Genomic DNA, 20,666 nt, shown 5'->3' with positions numbered 1-20,666 from the left:
CGGACCGGGGGTCGCGGGCCGGGGTGGGAGCGCCGGGTCACGTGGGCCGGCGGGCGGGTTGGGGGGCGGTGCACGGGAGGCCATTTTGGGGGCGTCGCGGTCGGTGCGGCTGGGCCCCAGGAGGGAGCCGCGCGCCGGAGCATCTTCTGGCCTCGGTGGGAGGCAGCCCTTCCCCCGCGCCCTGCTCCGCGGGGCCCCCGTCTGCACCGCTGTGTGCCCTCACCTGTGTCCGCACCGACCGGATTGCGCCGCTGCCCCTTTGCACAGGGTGTCTCCCCGCTCCGCCAGCGCCCCGCGACCTCAGCTCGTGTCGCAGCCTGAGCTGCGGCCCCCCTCTCCTGGCCTCCACAAATCATTGTCCAGCCTGGAACCTCTCTCTCCGTAGGATTTATCTTCCAAATTATATAATTTAATTTTTTAATCGTATCCATCGTGTGCCTCTCGTCCTACCTTAAGCTCCACTAGGGGAAGGATCTCTTGTTTTGTTCGCCGCAACCCCGGATGCCTGCAACAGGGACCGGCACACAGTAGGCGCTTAATTTGTAGAATGAATGGGAACTGGGCAAACATAAATCTAACTTTACTTTGAAGGGGGATGTGAGCTTGCAATGAATAGGAACGACCCTCACTCTAAACAAAAGGGGACTCAACCCTAGGTTGTGAATCCACTTCCGAGAGATGGAGAGACTGCTCCCGACCCCAGAAGAGTAAAGTCAGGTCAGGGGCTCAGCAAACTGTGGGCCCCCTGCTAATAGGCTAGCTGTGGGTCAACAGCCTTACAGCTAGCTGCCTAGATTTTAACCGGAGACATATGTAAAAAGGAGATTACCTTAGGGGTGCTGGGCGCTGAATATTGTTCTCACTCAGCAAATATTTATTCTGTACCTATTTCAGGTTGAAGAGGAATTTTTTTTTTTTAATGTTTATTTATTTTTGACAGAGAGAGAGAGAGAGAGAGACAGAGCATGAGCGGGGGAGGGGCAGAGAGAGAGAGGGAGACACAGAATCGGAAGCAGGCTCCAGGCTCTGAGCTGACAGCACGGAGTTTGAGCGGGGCTCAAACTCACAGACTGTGAGATCATCACCTGAGCCGAAGTCGGCGCTCAACCGACTGAGCCACCCAGGCGCCCCTGGAGAGGAATCTTAAATGCAGCTGACAGTCTGGTGCATTCGCTGGCGCTCATTTCCTATCCGCCCCCCCCCCCCCCCCGCCCTCATCTCAGCGTAGCTAGGTGTGGGTCCTGGAGGATAAAGTCCACCTACCAGTTCTGTGGCTAGGATGCAAAGTCTCTGCATTCCTAGGGAAGCCTCTACAGGGATTAGAGTCCTCAAACCTGCCACTGCCTAGGGGAGGAGACAGCGAAGAGGTGTGGGGTGGGGAACCAAGAAGAAACACCCCTCCTGGATGTGTTATCTCCAGACCAGTGGGAAGATTTTAAAAATGTGTATGTATATATATATATATATATATATATATATATATATACACACACACATATATATGTATATATATATATATACACACACATATATATGTGTATATATATGATATATGTATATATCAATTAACAATCTCCCATTGCAAATATATATATGTATATATATACACATGTATATATATACACATATATATGTGTGTGTGTATATATGTGTATATATATATATATATATATATATATATATATGTATATACACATATGTGTGTATATATATATTTGCAATGGGAGATTGTTAATTGATCCAGACACTGGAAAAGTGGAAATGCCTAAAGTCTCATGGGTAACCCCTTAATAATTAGGATACTTAGTGTATTTGTGGTAAACTAGTAAACACAAAGTTAGGGTGGTAAAAAGAGACACCCCACCCCAGCATTCTGGCCACAGATTGCAAGGAAAAACCAGGAGGCCTCAGAGTCACCATCAGTGTCTGTTCCTGAAGGAAGCACTCAATCTCAGAGGGACAACACCATCAGGCACAGGCGGTAAAGGTGACACCAAGGTCATTGTCCTGAGTTTGTGGTCCCCTCTCCTTAAGAAGTATTACAATTTGGGGCACCTGGGTGGTTCAGTCAGTGGGGTGTCCAACTTTAGCTCAGGTCATGATCTCACGTTTCGTGATTTCGAGCCCGGAGTCAGGCTCTGTGTTGACAGCTTGGAGCTTGGAGCCTGCTTTGGATTCTGTGTCTCCCTCTCTCTCTGCCCCTCCCCTGCTCAGGCTCTGTCTCTCTCATTCTTAAAAATAAATAAACATAAAAAAAAAGAAATATTACAATTTGAAAAACTGGCCAGTTTACAAATATGGCAATGGTAGGAAATCAGAGGAAATATAATATTCCGAAAGAAGGAATGAATTACATCGTTGTATGTTCAAGTGGGTAATTGTACTTTTTGTGAAGTGGTACAAAAGAAAATTTTAGGTAAATTGGAGAAGTTTTCGCCAAGAAATGAATTTGGAACCAAATTCTTTCCTCTGTTCTTTCCTGAGTTTCCCAGGTCATCACAACTACCACTAACAACAACTACCACTAACAACTTTAAAGCAAATGGTTGCCTTAAAGATCACCTGTTAGGGGCATCTGGGTGGCTCAGTGGGTTAAGCTTCTGACTTCAGCTCAGGTCATGATCTTATGTTTCATGCCCCACATCAGGCTCTCTGCTGTCAGCACAGAGCCTACTTTGGATCCTGTGTCTCTCCCTCTCTCTCTGCCCCTCCTCCACACATGCACTCACTCTCCCTCTCTCTCTCTGTCAAAAATAAACATTAAAAAAAACCACCTGTTAAATCTTTGGCCAATCCCTAAGGAGTGGCAGGGAGGGCTGCACAGGAAGAGTAACTAAAGATAAATAACTGGAAAAAGGTGATGCCACTGGCTGATATTGAAAGGACAGGAGACAAAAGGGAGCTGGGGAGGATCCAGAGGAGGAAGAATATAATAAATTAACTTTGGAACTTGCCATGTTGGAAAGTAGGTGGACATCCACAAAAAAAAAAAAAAAAAAAAAAAAAAAAGTCTAGCAAACAACTGGAAATGAAGCTTAAAAGAGAAGTTAGGAGTAGAAACAGATCCAAGAATCATCCTCAGAGATATGCAAGTTTACAAAGAGGACCAAAGAACGAACCTTTAAAAATAGGGAACACATGGGAGAAACACAAAAATCACTGAGAGAGGATTCAGAGAGGTAGGTGAAAAAGTCCATGGAAGAGAGGTGTTGGAGTAGGAGAAGAGATGGGAATTTGACATTTTGAATTTATGGTTGATTTCCCAGATGTAAGTTTCAGTCGAGGGCAGACCCTCAGCTCAGACTGCAATGACAGAAGTACTATATATCAAGAGAAGGAAAGGGTACCTTGACTTAAAGAAAAACGGTAAAATAAAAGGGAAGTTTTACGTTTGTTTTATTTTGTTTTTAGGAAGGAGAGACTTGGTTATATTTTGAGAATAAGCCAGAAGAGCTAGCAAGATTCAAGAAATAAGGGAGAGTGTGTGTGAGTTAGCAAAGCCTGGACCTAGAGGAAAAGGAAAAGTCTGTGGAACTGAAATTGGAAGACCAGGTAAGGAGTGGGGAGTTGAAGATCACTTTAGTTCACCATGTCTTTTGACCTGCCAGAGAAAAGGGTGATTTTGAGAGCTGGAGACTTTGTAAACCGTTTTAGAACTGTTCTACAGGAGAATACAATAAGTGCCAAATAAATGGTTCAAATGAAGTGCTACCACAAAGCCTCCCTTTCAACTAGAAGAGGGTAGTATTTAATCTAAGTGTTGAGTAAATAGGTATGTGAAGGGGAGGAAGAATGAGGACCAGGTATTGTGCAAAGGCCCTGGGGCAGGAAAGCATAAATGTCTGTTGTGGGAATTGGAAAGAGACCCTGCAGCCTCATCAAAGAGACAGGGACATAGTGGGAAATAAGACTGGAGAGGTAGATTATAGAATAGATTATATAAGGCCTTGAATATCAAGGTAAGGAATGTGGGCTTTATTTGTAATGGAGAACTGTTGAAGGTTTTTGAGTGAGAAGGTAGCAGTACTTAAAAGGGTTAATCTAGGGGTGCCTGGGTGGTTCAGTCAGTTGAGCATCTGACTCTTGATTTTGGCTGAGGTCATAATTCCAAGGTCATGGGATCAAGCCCCATGTTGGACTCTGTACTGAGCCTGGAACTTGTTTAGGATTCTCTCTCTCTCTCAAAAAAAAAAAAAAAAAAAAAAAAAAGAGGGTTAATCTAGGTCAGGGTCAATATGAAGAATGCAATGGCAAGACTTGGTTGAGGTAAGCCCTGCCCTGCAGTGGTAGCAAAGGGAGAGAAAGAAAGGGACCACTCACCCTGATGTCCTTCCACACACTACTCATCATGTCTTTCTGGAGCTTTGTTTACAAGTATTTTGCTCTCCAAGAGCAATAATGACATGTAATTATACTAAGGCTTGGGGCTTTTCCTGGTTGAGTAAAATTTCTGTTATGAGTGTTATTAGGAAAGATAGTAAGAAAGGTTAGCTTTATATATTCACTTGATATACTCTTCCAACCTTTGGGTTCAGGATCTCCCAAAAGTCCCCCAAAGATATTTCATTCTGACTCATGTGTTCCGCTCATTCCACAGAGATTTTATGAGTGGACATCATTGAGGCAGAGCCCTGAGTCAGGAGCCAGAGACCTGTATTCACGTTTTACTTCTGGGAAATCTATAGTATTAGCCACGTCTCCTAAAATCTCTGGGACACCGTTTGCTCTGAAATATTAAGATGATCCCAGATTTCATAATTACATCGTTTCTTTGAGCTTCTTGGAGGGGAAAAAAAAAGTCATGTTCTGTCTTCCAACTCCTCTCTTCTAGAGGGCTGGGAACATGAGTAAGTGTAACCATATCTGATGTATATTATAACAAGGTAACTGTTTGGGACAAAGCATTCCAAGCAACCTTTTCAGCCTAAGGCCTAATCAGAGATGATCCCTAACAAGGGACAACCCCGTCCCCAAGCTTTTTGTGTCATCTCACACTTGCTCACCCATTTGTCCTCCCTGCTGCCCCACCTCTAACTCTCTGAGCAACCAAATTCCAGTATGTCCAGATCTCCAGTATACATTCAAAATAAGAGTATCATTTCAAAGGAGAAAAAAAAAGAGCAGGAAGACTAGATATTTTCAATTCCAAGGGAAATTAAAAGGAACAGATTCCTTCTGCATAATTTTTTTTCTGAGTTGTTAAGATGCCATTCTGATGAGAGAGCCAGCTTGCCTCCACACACCCAAACAACAGCTGATTCCACCTCTCATCTTACTTCCCTTTCCTCATCAGTGAAGGAGGCAGAAGCTTGGCAGCGTAAACCCATACACATTCCCCAAGCCCCAAGTTCCCTCCCAGTCCATTGTGGCAGAGAGTTTCGGCACAGTCCACCAACTGCCGGATTTGCTTAGATTCTTTATGTGAATTTATTTTTTTTGAATGTACATCTCAAATACAGAGAGAGGGAAGAGGATATATGGACATAACATTGAATTCCGAGACAAAATACCTGGTGTGGCAGCCATGGGGACCGTGTGGCTCAGATCTCCCTTAGCGAAAGAATCTGCCATTCAACTACTGGTGTGCAGGCAGCTGTCAGCCTCCAGCTACATACATCACCTTTGGGATCCATTACAGTGTCAGAGGTAAGTCCCCACTGTCCCCAGGCCTGGTATGGGGGTTAGGGCTTGGCCATTTCTGCTCACTATGAAACTTCTCTACCAGACACTCTGTTCTGGAGCTTTCCATTGGGTTGACTGGAGCTTGGAAGGATCTGCATCATGAGGTTCTCCTTACCCAATTTTGCTTCCTACGTCCTTTCCTTTCAGGGGTATCAGAGCCTTCTGTATCCTTTCCTGCTTCCTTCCCCTTTTTCATTCATAGACATTAATACCCAGTGAACCTCTTGCACCCCTAATGTTGCCTCAGCATCTGTTTCCCAGACCGCCTGAATTGACTCAGGTTGGTTCCCAGGGTGGTCTGAAAAAGCAGGCAGTCAGATGGGGTTTGGGAACTGCACTACTCACTGCCTGGCTGGCAGTAAGAACCCCTCCCAGATAGTATGTGGGCTAGATAGTCTGAGACAAGATGGCGACCCAGTTGCTTTCACGGATGGTACAGTGGGAAAATGTTCCTGTGGTGTAACAATTCAGGCATGTGGGGAAGGCGGAGGGGTAGTAGTGAATACAGGGACAGTGGAATTGGCTGGCTGTTATTAAGTTGCATTGAGCCCTGCCAAGAGATAACGAAAAGCTGAGAGCAGTAACCAAACATTGAAAATTAACTGTGAAGGCCAACAGCCTCTTTGATGGGTTACAAAGAGGCCCTTATCTATAGCAGTGGGAGAGCAAAAAAAGCTGAAGACCAAACACAGGATTTAATAGAGTTCCAGGAGGCAGATCTGTAATCAAGGTCAGAGCCTTGGTTGGGAAAACCCAGAACTCTGTAACATGGAATTGGAGGTGTGTAAGTGGTGCATCCCAAAATTTTGGCTCTCACACTCCTCTAAACCCTCAGAGCCTTAAGAAGGAGCCCAACCTCCCTATTAAGATCCAGCACTCCCTCCTTGTGAAAAGACACTACAGAGGCCTCTCCCCTGCCAGAATCTGCCCCCACCCTTCTCCTGACTGCCAAGAACTTACTTAGGGTTAAGTTACAGCATAGTCTAACAGGAACATGCTGGTCCCAACGAGGGAAGAAAGGAACTATACCCCCAGGACTGCATGTGCTGTATAAGAACTTATGCACTCATAAGAACTAGCCAGCATATACTGGTAAGATTTGGGGGGTATCTGTGGGGTTGGTGTTTAAAAAATTTTTAACGTTTATTTATTATTGAGAAACAGAGAGAGGCAGAGCATGAGCATGGGAGGGGCAGAGAGAAGGGGAGACACAGAATCCGAAGCAGACTCCGGGCTGTCAGCACAGAGCCCCATGCGGGGCTCGAACTCATAAATCGCGAGATCATGACCTGAGCCAAAGTCGGACGCTTAACTGACTGAGCCACCTAGGCGCCCCATCTATGGGGTTGGCGTTTAACCAAGTAGCTGAAATACAAGACTAGATACAGACAGTTTATTCACTGGGGCCCACTCTTGGGATAGAATTTAACTTGCTGGTAAAGACCTGCCTCAGTGGCTCCTAAAAACACGGAGGAGCCTTGGTGAGTGAAGTGCATCTCCCTAGACTGCCATAGCTCGGTGTAGTGGGCACATACTAGAATCAGTTGTTATGAGAGGCCAGAAGCTCTACCACACGATGTTCCATAAAAGGTCTCTAGGAATTCCTTTACCAAGGCCATCAGGAATGTGCTGGAGAAGGTACTACCAGCATCACTGTGAAGCTCTGTGTGGCTTTCTTGTGCAAACCAGAGCTAACAGGAGGAGATACTGTCACAGCTATCTTCTATAGCAACAGAGGTAAAGGAGTCCCAAAGCAATAGAGGCCAAGGGGCAGCACTTAACACTTAACTGCCGAAACCTGGAGGGTTACAATTATCCTAATGACTGGCAAGGTTAGAGTGACAGCCCCAGGAGCATGACACAGAGCTGTGGAGATGGTTAATAGAACACGGCATCCCTGGGGGCAAGATCAAAGCACAGGTATTACTGAATATATGTAATTGAAAGAAATAGACAAGCAGGAACCTAGGGAGGGAAGTCCCAGTAAAAACTCATGATCCCTTTTCTAGCTTGCCAACCTGAGTCAGTTTTCAGATCCAAAATTCATTGGTTAAAGAGGTGGCCAGGCCTCCAAGACTGGCAATACCGTGGTAAGTATGTGCTACAATAATTCCCCAGCCCTTCCAAAAAGGGATCTATGACTCTTTGCTCAAGTGACTGTAAACACAGGAGAGGAGAACAGCCAGGCATTTTGAGGGCTGTTGGTCACAGAACCTGAGTTGACCTTGATATCTGGAGACCCAAAGCATCATCTCACCCACCCTGTTGAGTAGAGCTTATGAAGGCCAGGTAATAAATAGAATCCTGACTAACGTCCAGCTTACAATGGATTCACCCCATCTAGTCAGAAACAGGACTGTTTGGACGTCCTGCAGAACATCACTTTGATCTGTTGATGTCGTCATGCTGATCAGTCAGGATGAGGAGTAGTTTGCATACTCTAAGCCTCAGTAAGACCCATCTGCTCCAGAGGAATGTGGAAGATAATCACAACAAAGATTCGGGGGCCTACCACGTCAAAACCACAGTGAAGTTTTCAGGAGTCCAGTGTTCAAGGGACGCGCCAGGACATCTCCAAAGTAAAAGACAAATTGTTGCATCTTGTATCTCTTACAACAAAGAAGGAATCAGAGAACTTCAGAGGCCTCCTCATATTGTGAAGGCAACACATTCTATTCTAGAAACACTGCTCTGGCCCATACACCAGGTGCCACACAAGATGGCCAGTTCTGAGTGGGGCCTGGGGCAGGAAAGGAGTAGCCCCACTGTCTTAGTTCATGCTGCGAAAACAAAATACCACCATCTGGATGGCTTATAAACAATAAACATTTATTTCTCACAGTTCTAGAGACTAGGAAGTCTAGGATCATGGTGCCAGTAAGTTTGGGGTTTGGTAACTGCTTCCTGGCACATAGATGGCTCTCTTTTCACTGTGTTCTCCCATGGCAGAAGGAGGAGTGGGCTTTACTTGGTCCTCTTCTTGTAAGGACACTGATCCCATTCCCAAAGGCTCTGCCCTCATGACCTAATTACCTCCCAAAGGCCCCACTTCTAACACCATTATGTTGGGTAGTAAGATTTCAGCATATGAGTTTTGGAGGGATGCAAACATTCAGATCATAGACCCACTTACCATCACTCTCAGTGACCTATTGGGGGATTTTGTGTTTCCTGTTCCTGCAACTCTGAGCTCTGCAGGATTAGAACTTCTAATTCACAAAGGGGCATACTCTTTCCAGAAGGATCCCATTAAATTACAAACCATGGCTGCCACCTAGGCACTCTGGACTCCTTATATATGTACAGGGAGCATAGGGTAGGGCAAGAAACTACTGTGTTATCAGGGGTAATTGACCCTAATCAGGGAAGAGATACGACTGCTCTTACAAAGCTGGGACAGGACAGGGGCACCTGGGTGGTTCAGTAGGTCGAGCGTCCAACTTTGGCTCAGGTCATGATCTCGCAGTTCATGAGTTCGAGCCCTGCATCAGGCTCGCTGCTGTCAGCGCGGAGCCTGCTTCAGATCCCCTGTCCCCCTCTCTATGCCCCTCCCCCAGTCACATTCATTCTTTCTCTCTCTCTCTCTCTCTCTCTCTCTCTCAAAAATAAATATTAAAAAAAATTTTTTTAATTAAACAAACAAATCTGGGGCAGGATGGAGGTCCTGGTAACTTACCAGCATCCCAGTAAAGTGGGATGTACCCTACCCGGGCACTCCGGTCCTCCCTTGCCTAGTTATGACCATGAATGGAAAAGTACAGCAACCCTGGCCTACAAAGGGTCCTCAGACCCCTCAGATCCCTCCGGAATCAGGGTTTGGGCACCAAGTGGCTATACCACTGAGACCAGTAGAGGTGATGGCTGAGGGCGAGGAAGATTTAGAGAGGGGAGGAAGGAAACAAGGAGTACCGGCAGCAGCCCTGGGACTAATAGCAGCGGTGGGGACCGTAGTTTATACCGTCAGCCTCCAAGCTCCTCCTCAGGAGGAGAGGCCCCTGGAACACTTACCAAATGTGCAGGGAGAAGTGAAGCCACAGGACACAACGGGTGGGCTCTAGCAGCCAGGGAGGTGCCCATGTCGATTCCCTCCAAGAGAGTACTTTCTGTTCAGCTGCCAGAAGTGCAGCCTCCCCTCCTTCCAGCTGCGGCACCTTCAGGGTGCACTGTTACATTCGAGTTGCAAGCACACTCTTCCCTGGCAGCCCCAGCCAATGACTGAGTGTGATTGGGTCCTAGCATCCAGCCATTTCCATTCAACATGGCACTCCTGTAACTGGCAGTCTTTGTGCCGATCTCTGTCCTGGGTGGGCTGAGGGTCTGTCACATCTGCATGGTGACTGGAGGTCCCCTTGCCCTGTCCTGCTTCCTCCCTCTTTCACAGGTGTTACCCTTAATAAACTCCTTACATTCCTAACTTTGTCTCAGCATCTTTACCCAAGGACCCAAACTGACACACTCAGGCAATAAAATAATGTTAAACAAAAAAATGAAAACTACATGTATATGTGTGTACACACACACACATTACAATCACAAAGTTTTTTTTAATGTTTATTTTTGAGGGGGTGAGGGGTAGAGAGCAAGGCAGACAGAGGATCCAAAGTGGGCTCTGTTCTGACAGCAGAGAGCCTGATGTGGGGCTTGAACTCATGAACCGTGAGATCATGAACTGAGCTGAAGTCGGATGCTTAACTGACTGAGCGACACCCCCAATCACAAAAATTTTGAAAATGTGTATTTATGTAGATGAGACCTGGAAGGAGACATAGAAAAATTAAGCTGGTTGGTCTATTAGAGTGAAAGGATTGTAAATGGTTTTTTTTTTTATTTGTCCTTCATTGTTGATGTAAGGATAATTATACATTACGCAAAATAAGGAGAAGATAAAGATTTTGGTTCTGTACCTACTTTCTGTCTCTTAAAAGCTGTGGGACTTTGGGTAACTGAGTTTTTTGTTTCCTTGTCTATAAAATAAGGATAAGAATTGTGAAAATAAAATGAGATTAAGAATACGAACACATTTTGCTACTGTACAACACGGTAAAGTTGCAAAGTATTTTTTCTAAGTTTATTTATTTTTAAGTAATCTCTAAAACTAATGTGAGGCTCATGCTCAATGACCCCAGGATCAAGAAGTCACACGCTCCCCCAACGGAGCCAGCCAGGCGCCCTGGTACCTTTTTATTAGAGGCCAGGGTCCCTGATATAAAGAAGCTGGTCAGTCAGTGTGTTTGCTGAATTTCTATGGCTGCTGTAACCAATTACCACAAATTTGCCATCTTACGGGTTGGAGATCAGAAATCTTAAAATCAAATTGTCAGCAGGGCTGCATTCCTTCTAGGAGCTCTTGGGAGAATCTGTGTCCTTGTCTTTTCCAGCTTCTAGAAGCTGTCTGTACTCTGGCTCATGGCGCCTTCCTCCATCTTCAAAGCCAGCAACGCAACATCTTCAAGCCTCTCTCCCACTTCCTGGCTGCCTCTTCTGTTGTCACAGCTCTTCCACTGACCTGATCCTCCTTCCTCCATCTTAGAAGGACACCTGTGATTACAGGGGGCCAACCTGGCTAATCCAGGTACTTCCCCATCTTTGAGTCCCCATCCCTAACTTAATTGCATCTGCAAAGTCCCTTTTGCCATGCAAGGTAGTATATTTTAGGGGCTCCAAGGATGAAGACGTGACCACCTTTGGGAAGCCGTTATTCCACATTATTGCGGTGATACAGGGGAGAACACAGGAGGTGACATCCCTGTCCCCATGGAGATTCTCTTCTAGTGTAGGAGAGACAGAAACTAATTGGTAAGATGCTGATACATGCTATGAAGAAAATTTTAAAGGGGTGTCATGATGGTGACTAGGTATAGAGAATGGTTGGAGAAGTCTCTCTGAGGAGGTAGCATTTGAGCCAAAACCTAAAGAATTAGAAGGCAATTACTGGCACCCTTGCATCCAGGGCCCCCCTGGAATCCTGCAGAGATTTTTGGTAAATTTGGCACCTGTTTAGGAAATGAGTTGGCTACTTATGAATGTACTCTATTAAGGAGACCAGTTCCAATGCACAAAGTAAATACTGACTTGTCATCCCTGCCCCGGGGATTTTAGTTTCTAGCCTGTCTGAATTGGAAGTCAAGATCAAGAACCAACTCTGCCTCTTTAGGATTAAGAATCTAGGGGCGCCTGGGTGGCTTAGTCGGTTAAGCGTCCGACTTCAGCTCAGGTCACGATCTCACGATCCGGGAGTTCGAGCCCCGCGTCGGGCTCTGGGCTGATGGCTCAGAGCCTGGAGCCTGTTTCAGATTCTGTGTCTCCCTCTCTCTCTGCCCCTCCCCCGTTCATGCTCTGTCTCTCTCTGTCTCAAAAATAAATAAACGTTAAAAAAAATTATATATAAAAAAAAAAAGGATTAAGAATCTAGCACTGTTTCACGCATATCATCTGGCATAAAAGCCCTAAGACTACACTGGATGACAGAGACCAATTGGGAGTAATTTAAATCCTTAGCCACTTAAATTTGAATTTCCAAAAGCTTTTCAGAGAAGTTTAAAGTGGATGGGCCTCAGCAAGAGTCTCATTCCTCACTGAATCCTGGGGACAGGGACACCAGGTGCTGGGTCCATCCATTCAGTGAATTGTACTGGTGTCTCTCAAGTTCTGTAATGCCTCAGGAGAACTAAGAAATGAGACCTTGGGACCAGCAGATTAGCAGAGCAACTGATTCCCTAGGAGAAAAACATCTTTCTTTCTAGGCTGTAAAAGGGAAGGTTTTCTGTATATTGATGGGGACAAGGAGAGCACGGTCTTAAGGAGGGAGTCAGCCAGTTAAATAAAGTACAAAAAGAACACAACATTCTCACAGCAGCTAACTGAAGAGTTTTCTCCCCAGTTCTCTGCCTCTTATCTCATCCGCACCCCCTCCCCTCCCCACTAGGAAGTGGCTACTTTATCCTGGTGTGTGGCTACTTTATCCTACAATCATACTCGTTGTATCTTGTCTCCCTGGTTGTCTTTTGTTTTTTCCAAAGTAATTATTTTATTTCAAAATGAGTTTCTCTTTGGGGCGCCTGGGTAGCTCAGTCGGTTGTCAGTTGAAGTCGGACTTCGGCTCAGGTCATGATCTCACAGTGAGTTCAAGTGCGTGGCTGGCTCTGTGCTGACAGTTCAGAGCCTGGAGCCTGCTTCAGATTCTGTGTCTCTCTCTCTCTCTGCCCCTCCCCCGCTTGTGTGCCCCCCCTTCAAAAATAAACATTTAAAAAAGTGACTTTCTCTTTGATTGCAAAGATAAATTAGATGAATTGATATATACAAGCAAGCATGTACAAATTAAAATACACAACTTTGTAATTATAAAAATTTTTCTATGAGATTCTTTCCCTTTTCTAAACAGCTTTATTGAAGTATAATTGACATACAGTAAACTGCCTAAATGTAAATGTACAATTTGACAGTTTTGAGATACCTATATCCATAAAATCCTTACTGCAGTCAAGACAATGAACATATCTATCCACCAGAAATTGGTGGTAGGTGGGGGTGGGGTGGGGGTGGAAATGTTCTCCTTGGGTTTTAATCTCTTGTTATCAGCTCATGAATTTGTGCTCTGAATAATGAGATGAGATGAATCATTCATAAAACTTCTTTTCTACAAAGGCGGGCAGAAAGAAAAACAACTTCCCACCCTCTTGGCAGGTGACCAGTGGTTCATTAACCTAAATCATGTCACTGCACTGTCAGTTCCCTTTCTTCATTGTGCACAGGACTCAGCTGGAATGCAAAGGGCTGGGAAAAGAGCCCAGGTGGTGTCCCAGGCCAGCTCGTGGCTGCCCTGGATGGAACCAGGATCCTTTTGCCCTCAGTTCCCTGCCCAGCCTGCCCTCCTGCAGTCCATCTTCACTGGGTACCATGTCTCCCAGCCCAGGAGCTTGCTTCAGGCACGAGTTCCTTATCTACCTCCAGCTCCTCACTCCTCCCTGTGGTCTAACAGGGAGACATACATATATTCATTTATCCTTCATTCTAAAGCCAGTCTCTCTAGTATCTAGACGATTCCTCTTCTTCTCAACTCTTCAGCAATGTTTATTGAACACCTACCAGGTGCCAGGCACCGTGCTAGGCTTCTGGAATAGTGCAGAAATCAAAACAGATTTCTGCTTTCAGAAGCTGCCTTCAGGAGCTTATATCCTAGTGAAGCAGGGAAACCACAAGAACCTAACTTCCACCAATTTCCCCTTCCCTCCATCATCTTCAATAATTCCCTCCCTGAGTTTCTTTCCTTCTGCCCTGAAAAATGGATAGGAGAACCATAGCCCCTTCTCTTTGTAACTTGTAGCTATAACACTATTTCTTTCCTTTCTCTACATCAGTGCCTGTGTCAGTTTAAACCCAATGGTTCCAAGTCCCTTTGTTCCTCCTCTACAGTTGAACTCAGAAACTGATGACCTTTTTCTTGGTGCCCCTTCTACTGAATGTGTCTTGTTCCTCTGCTTCCTACTCTTCCACAATTGCCCCCCACCCCCGTGGGTTTCCACACCACTGCTCCAGTGCCTCCCTTGTCTCCATCACAGGTACTCCTGCCCAGTCCCCTAACCACAGGCGAGGCTCTCTCTCCTGTGCCCATGACTCTTCTCCCTCACTCCCATGCCTTCTACTGACACCTGCAAAAGCAGATAACTCACATCTCTATTTGAAATCCTGACTTCTTCATGATCTCACGGTTTGTGAGATCAAGCCCTGTGTCAGACTCTGCGCTGACAGCTCGAAGCCTATTTGGGATTCTCTCTCTCCCTCTCTGCCCCTCCCCCGCTGATGCGCGCTTTCTCTCTCTCTTTCTCTCTCCCTCTCTCTCTCTCAAAATAAATTAATTAATTTAAAAAAATACTTAAGGGGCACCTGGGTGGCTCAGTCAGTTAAGTGTCGGACTTTGCTTGGGTCATGATCTTGCAGTTTGTGGGTTTGAGCCCTGTGTTGGGCTCTCTGCTGTCAGCGTGGAGTCTGCTTTGGATCCTCTGTCTCCCTCTCTCTCTGCCCCTACCCCGCTCTTGTGCTCTCTCTCTCAAAAATAAATAAACATTAAAACAAAAACAAGAATCGTATTTAAATGCTGACCTCTTATTGGTGTACAAAACCTGTATTTCTAACTTCCTCTAGGACTTCTGCACTTGTACATCTCACCTTTATTTCAGATGCATGCAAACGATGCACCTTAACTTCCCCAGTTCACACCAGCTCTCCTTCTCAACTTCCTTGTCTTTACTAATTACACTCCTCAGTGTCTCCTTCCAGTATTGCTTAGAACCATACCAGAGATTAGCTACCAAAAAACCCATCCAGCTAGACTAATTGAGGGTGTAAACAAACACACACAAATAAGCCAATTTTAGAGGAATATGTGTGTGTGTGGGGGGGGGGGGGATGAGGATCCGAACCTCTGCTTTCTCTAGAAAGCAACCTTTTACTTCAAAGGAAGACTTACCTTCAATACCTTGACATCAGAGGGCAAAGGAGGAATGCACAGGGCACTGAAATGAATGTACGGGGGAGACAGGAATGCCTGAGAGCCTCGGGGAAAGGGGTTCGAGGCATGAGGGAGAGAAGAGATGACAGTCTACAGTCAGCTGTTTGCTAATTCTGTGTCCTGGGCAGAGCTGGCTCCAAGAGGGTTTTGCTCGCATTAGTCAGTGAATTGTTGTGGGGTGGCAGTGATAAAAAGCAGGAAACTCAACTGTCACAGCCAAGAGGAGCCTAAGTAGACATTACGAATAGATATGATATGTTATCCTGGATGGGGTCCTGAAACTGAAACAGAATATGAGACCAAACACCAAGGAAATCTGAGTAAAGCATGAACTTTAGTTAATAATGACGCAGCACTATTGGCTCATCAATTGTGATAAATGTACCACACTAATATAAGATGTTAATAATAGGGGGTGCCTGAGTAGCTCAGTCTGTTAAGCATCTGACTCTTGGTTTCAGCTCAGGTCGTGATCTCTCAGTTTGTGAGTTCGAGCCCTGTGTCAGGCTCCCAGGCTGTCAGCGCAGAGCCCACTTTGGATCCTCTGTCTCCCTCTCTCTCTGCCCCTCCTCTCTCTCTCTCTGTCTCTCTGTCTCTCTCTTGCTCCCTCTCTCTCTCTCAAAAATAAATAAACATTAAAAAAGAAAACGAAAAATCTTTTTAAAAAGATGTTAATAATAGGGAAAACTGGGTGTAGGGCATATAAGAACACTTACTCTTATAGTATTTACTATTTTTACAATGTTTCTGTAAATCTGAAGCAATTCTTAAATTGTTTATTTAAAAAAAAACAAAACAAAACAAAACAGCATCACCTGGCAGCCTCTGTCAGTAAAACAATGTGACTCTTGATCTCACTGTTGTGATTTCAAGCCCCATGTTGAGGATAGAGTTTATTTTTAAAAATAAATAATAAAAAAAATACACTAGCATGCTCTCTCTCTCTCCCTCTCTCTCAAAATAAAAGTGGGGGGGAGTACCTGGGTGGCTCAGTTGGTTAAGCATTGGCTTCTTGATTTCACCTCAGGTCATGATCTCATGGTTTGTGGGACTGAGCCCTGCCTCGGGCTCCACACAGACAGCACACAGCCTGCTTGGGATTCTCTGTTTCCTTTTTTCTCTGCCTGTCTCCTGATCTCACTCTCTCTCTTAAAATAAAATAAAATTAAATTAAAATAAAATAAAATAAAATAAAATAAAATAAAAATAAAAATAAAAGCAGTAAACTCTAATAAATTCTTGATTTTGAAACTTTGGCTCCCTAGGCTTTCGGGGAAGGGCCTATTGTTTGGAGGACCCCCACTGGAAGAGCCTAGAAAGAACATTGTTACTAGTGTCCAAACCTGGAAACACCCATCTTCATCTCCCAGGCTCCCGACATCAAAATTGTCATCGGGGAATCTGGGTGGCTCAGTCAGTTAGGCATCCAATTGTGGCTCAGGTCATGATCTCGTGGTTTGTGATTTTGAGCCCACATCAGGTTCTGTGCTGATAGCTTAGAGCCTGGAGCCTGCTTCAGATTTTGTCTCTCTCTCTCTGCCCCTAACCCACTTGTACTCTGTCTCTGTCTCTCTCAAAAATAAATAAATATTAAAAAAAAAATTTAATTGTCATCAAGTGCTGTTGATTGAAATTTAAAATATCTCTCATTTGCAAGGTTCTCAACCTACATGTCCATCAAGAGGTGAATGAATAAGGAAGATGTGATATATACATAAAGTGGAATATTATGAAGCCATAAAAAGGATGAGATCTTGACATTTGGGACAACATGAATGAACCTAGAGGGTATTATGCTGAGTGAAATAAGAAAGACAGAGGGGGCCTGGTTGTAATTTGGGGCCCCACGTTGGCTGTAGAGATTACTTAAAAATAAAATATTTTTTAAAAAATTTCTACAAAGAAGTTAAATAAGAAATAAGTCAGAGAAAGAGATATCTTATAATTTCACTTATATGCAGAATCTATAAAACAATACAAATGGGGGTATCTGGCTGGCTTAATCTGTGGAGAGTGGGACTTTTGATCTTGGAGTTGTGAGTTTGAGCTATACTTAAAAAATGAAATCTTTAAAAAATAAAATAAAAAACAAATAAACAAAATAAAACAGAAACACTTTCATAAATACAGAGAACAAACTGGTGGTTGCCAGTGGGGAAAAGTGAGGAGATGGGAGAAATAGGGGAAGGGGATTAAGAAGTAGTCCCCCCCAAAATGCTTCAAATAGAATCAAAAGACTCATAAGTCAGAGATAATAACTCATACATAAGCAAAGAGCTAGTTAATTTATATAAAGAAATACTAAAGACAAACAACTTAATAGGAAAATGAACAAAAGAGAGCAACAGGCAATTCACAAAAAGAGAAAAAGAAAAATGACTAATACATTGGGGTGCCTGGGTGGCTCAGTTTGTTAAGTGTCCAACTTCGGCTCAGGTCACGATCTCACAGTTCATGAGTTTGAGCCCTGCGTTGTTGGGCTCTGAGCTATCAGCCTGGAGCCTGCTTTGGATTCTGTGTCTTCCTCTCTTTCTGCGCCTCCCCTGCTCATGCTCTGTCTCTCTCTGTCTCAAAAATAAATAAAACATTAAATTAAAAAAAAAATGATTAAACATAAATATGTAGAAAACATGCTCAACTTCACACATGATTAAATAAATGCAAATCAAAACAACTACAACAATCAGATTGGCAAATTTTTTAAATTTGGAGATTTACTGATTTGGCAAGCTGTGAGAAAAGAGACATGCCCAGATCTTCTTGCTAGGAGTGAAAATCAGTACAAACTTTTTGGAGAGCAAGAAGGCAATAAAGATCATTATTTGAAATACAGTGTATCCTTTGGCTTAGAGCAGTGCTACTACAGACAGTGTCTGAATGTAATTTCAAGATATGGCGTTTGTGTTCATATATAGTATATAGGTATATATATATGCACAATGAATGCAGCTATGTGCCACTGTACAGGTCATATGGCCATGAAGCTGGTCCTTTCTCCAAACACAGTCCATCCTCATTATTTGTGGGTTCTGTATTTGTCAACTTGCCTACTCGCTGAAAGTTACTTGTAGCCCCCAATCAATACTCATAACACTTTCATGGTCATCCACAGATGTGGGCAGAGCAGCAATCTGAATCACAGGACAGGTTGATTCCCAGCTGAGCCCCAAAACAGCAATGCTCTGCCTTCTTCTAGTTCTGATCCAACAAACAAGTGTCCTACTCATGGTCTTTGTAGTATCATGTTTTTCACATGGTTTTGGTGTTTTCTGTTGGTGATTTCACTGTTTAAAATGCCCTTCCCCCAGCCGTCGTGCTGAAGGGCTGTCTAGTGTTCCCAAGCACAAGAAAGCTTCAATGTGCTTTCCAGAGAAAATATGCACATTAGATAAGTTCCTTTCAGGCATGAGTCATAGTGCTGTTGGTCATGAGTTCAACATTAATGAATCAACAATACACATTAAATAAGGTGTCTTTTTTTTTTAAATAAGGTGTCTTTAAACAGAAACACATAAATACAAAATAATGTATTGATCAGTTGTAAATGTTATGATCAGAAACTCTCGAGAACCCTACCCTGTGTTTCCCCCAGGAGCGACAGTGTGGTATTTGCTAATTCAGTGCTGGAGGCAACTTTACAGAACATAACCACCAGGAAAAATAGCCCACTGTTCTATGCAGGTATATGCTTAAAACTTATTTGAAGTACACGAGAAACCTTTAAGTGTGGTTATCTTTGTAAAGCCAGACTAAAGATGGCAAAGACAAGGGAAACTTCTGCTTTTCATTTTATACCTTAATGTCCTATTTAATTTTTTTTAAACTCTAAGCATATCTTACTCTTTTACTTTCTGAAATGAAATTTAAAACCAGATATTTCACAAATTCCCCTCATCTCCTCATGTCAGTGCAAGATTAAATCAGGTCTTCACCACCTCAAGCCAGAATTATTATAACTACCTCCTAACTATCCTTTCTTCTCTTGATCTTCTCTCTTCTCCAGTCTTTCCAGAAAACCACTGCCAGATGAATCTTCCCAAAACACCACTTTCATCATGTCATTTCCCTCTGAAAAAATGTCAACAATGATCTGTTGTCTCTTACAGTCTTTCAGAATCCTATACAATCTGGTGTTGACCTGACCTCTTCCTGCCCCCAATTCCAATTCTATTGCCCTGCTGTCTCTTCTCGTTCCCCACCACCTGCCCCTGTACCATGCCAGTTTCTGCCTCCACTCCTTCGCCTGGATCTGGCCACACCTCTGTCTTCCCAAATCCTGCCCACTCCTTATAGTCTTACTACCTCAGTGAAGCCCTTCTTAATTTCTTTTTTCTTATCATTTTTCCCATTTCTGAATTCTTACAGAGGTAAGCCACACAATGAGTGTTTCACTTATATGTTATCTAGAAATCTCTAATTATAGATATTTATTTATTTATTTTAAAAGCACTGAATCACTTATTAGGAGCCTGATAGTATTCTAATTACCTTAGAAATATTACCTCATTTAATCTTCATGATGATCCTATAAGGTAGGTAGCATTATCACTCCTATTTTAAGTATAGAAACTGAAACACCGAGAAGTTAAATAAGTTACCCAAGGTCACACAGTGACAGAACCACCATTCACACCCACACAGCTTGACTCTAGAGTCATGCTCTTAACCATATACAATCCTGCCTGCTGATTGTTCAAATGGATGTATTATATGATGAATTCCTTGAGGGAGGAGGCTATACCTTCCATTTCTTCTCTTGAGAGACTCTTATCATACTTTAGAAAGTCTTATCAACCTCCTGGAGTTTTCTGGGCCTCATTTTTATGGTAGGCTGACACGCCTAGCTCTGAGGATGGACTTGGGACTTAGGAATTGAGCTAAGTAAGGTTCCCTTGAACTTGTTAACTGCCTTCCTTCCTCTTGAATGCCCCATCTTTCTCCCACAGATGGGCTAAGCTAAGCCCTCTGCTGACCTGAGCCTTCCTCTCTGGCTTCCTCCCCAGTCTTGTCAAAGCTCAGAGAGAGTTCTGTGACAACAAGAAGGCAAGATGGATGTTGGTTCCCTTAGGAAGACTCGAAAAGTCACAAGGGGTCACAAAAGAGCAAAAGGCAGGATTTCATTCGTCCATCTGGCCAGGAGATGAGGCCTAACAGGTAGGAAGGGACTGGAATATTAATGGCCTTGTGGGATTTTTATGAGAGAAGTCTAACTCAAGCCCATAAGTGATGGGAGATCATGGAAGAGTATCACGACAAGGTTCACATTAGATGGGGGTGAGAGATGTGCGGCTGGGAGTAGAAACTTCTGTTAGGAGGTTATTTTGATAGTTTAAGAAAGGATGAACTAAGGCATGGCTGGGAGAATGGAAAGAAAAGAGTGTGAGAGAAATGAGCACAGTAAATAAAGATAACACTTCCCCTTGTGGCCTTCACAGCCACATCCTTCTGGATTGTAAGTAATTCCAATGGCTGGCAT

At 44.0% G+C, this 20,666-nt stretch overlaps 1 protein-coding gene and 1 long non-coding RNA gene across 2 annotated transcripts in view; one reads left to right on the top strand and one right to left on the bottom strand.

Annotated features, from left to right (window-relative positions):
* The window catches only part of CGN (cingulin), a 34,362-nt gene extending 24,569 nt beyond the window's left edge, over positions 1-9,793 (bottom strand). The window contains exon 1 of the mRNA XM_042953982.1: positions 9,691-9,793. The gene's annotated coding sequence lies outside the window, so the exon portion shown is untranslated. The remainder of the gene's footprint in view (positions 1-9,690) is intronic.
* On the top strand, positions 127-11,836 carry LOC122228717. Its single transcript, XR_006206718.1, has 4 exons — positions 127-527; positions 3,412-3,552; positions 5,460-5,646; positions 11,061-11,836. It is a non-coding gene; the product is annotated as an uncharacterized LOC122228717 (long non-coding RNA).
* Positions 11,837-20,666: the final 8,830 nt, after the last annotated feature.

The sequence above is a fragment of the Panthera leo genome, chromosome C1, assembly GCF_018350215.1.
Source record: "Panthera leo isolate Ple1 chromosome C1, P.leo_Ple1_pat1.1, whole genome shotgun sequence".
Taxonomy (NCBI): domain Eukaryota; kingdom Metazoa; phylum Chordata; class Mammalia; order Carnivora; family Felidae; genus Panthera; species Panthera leo.
Note: the sequence above shows the minus strand (reverse complement) of the source record. Positions and strands in the feature narration are given on the sequence as shown.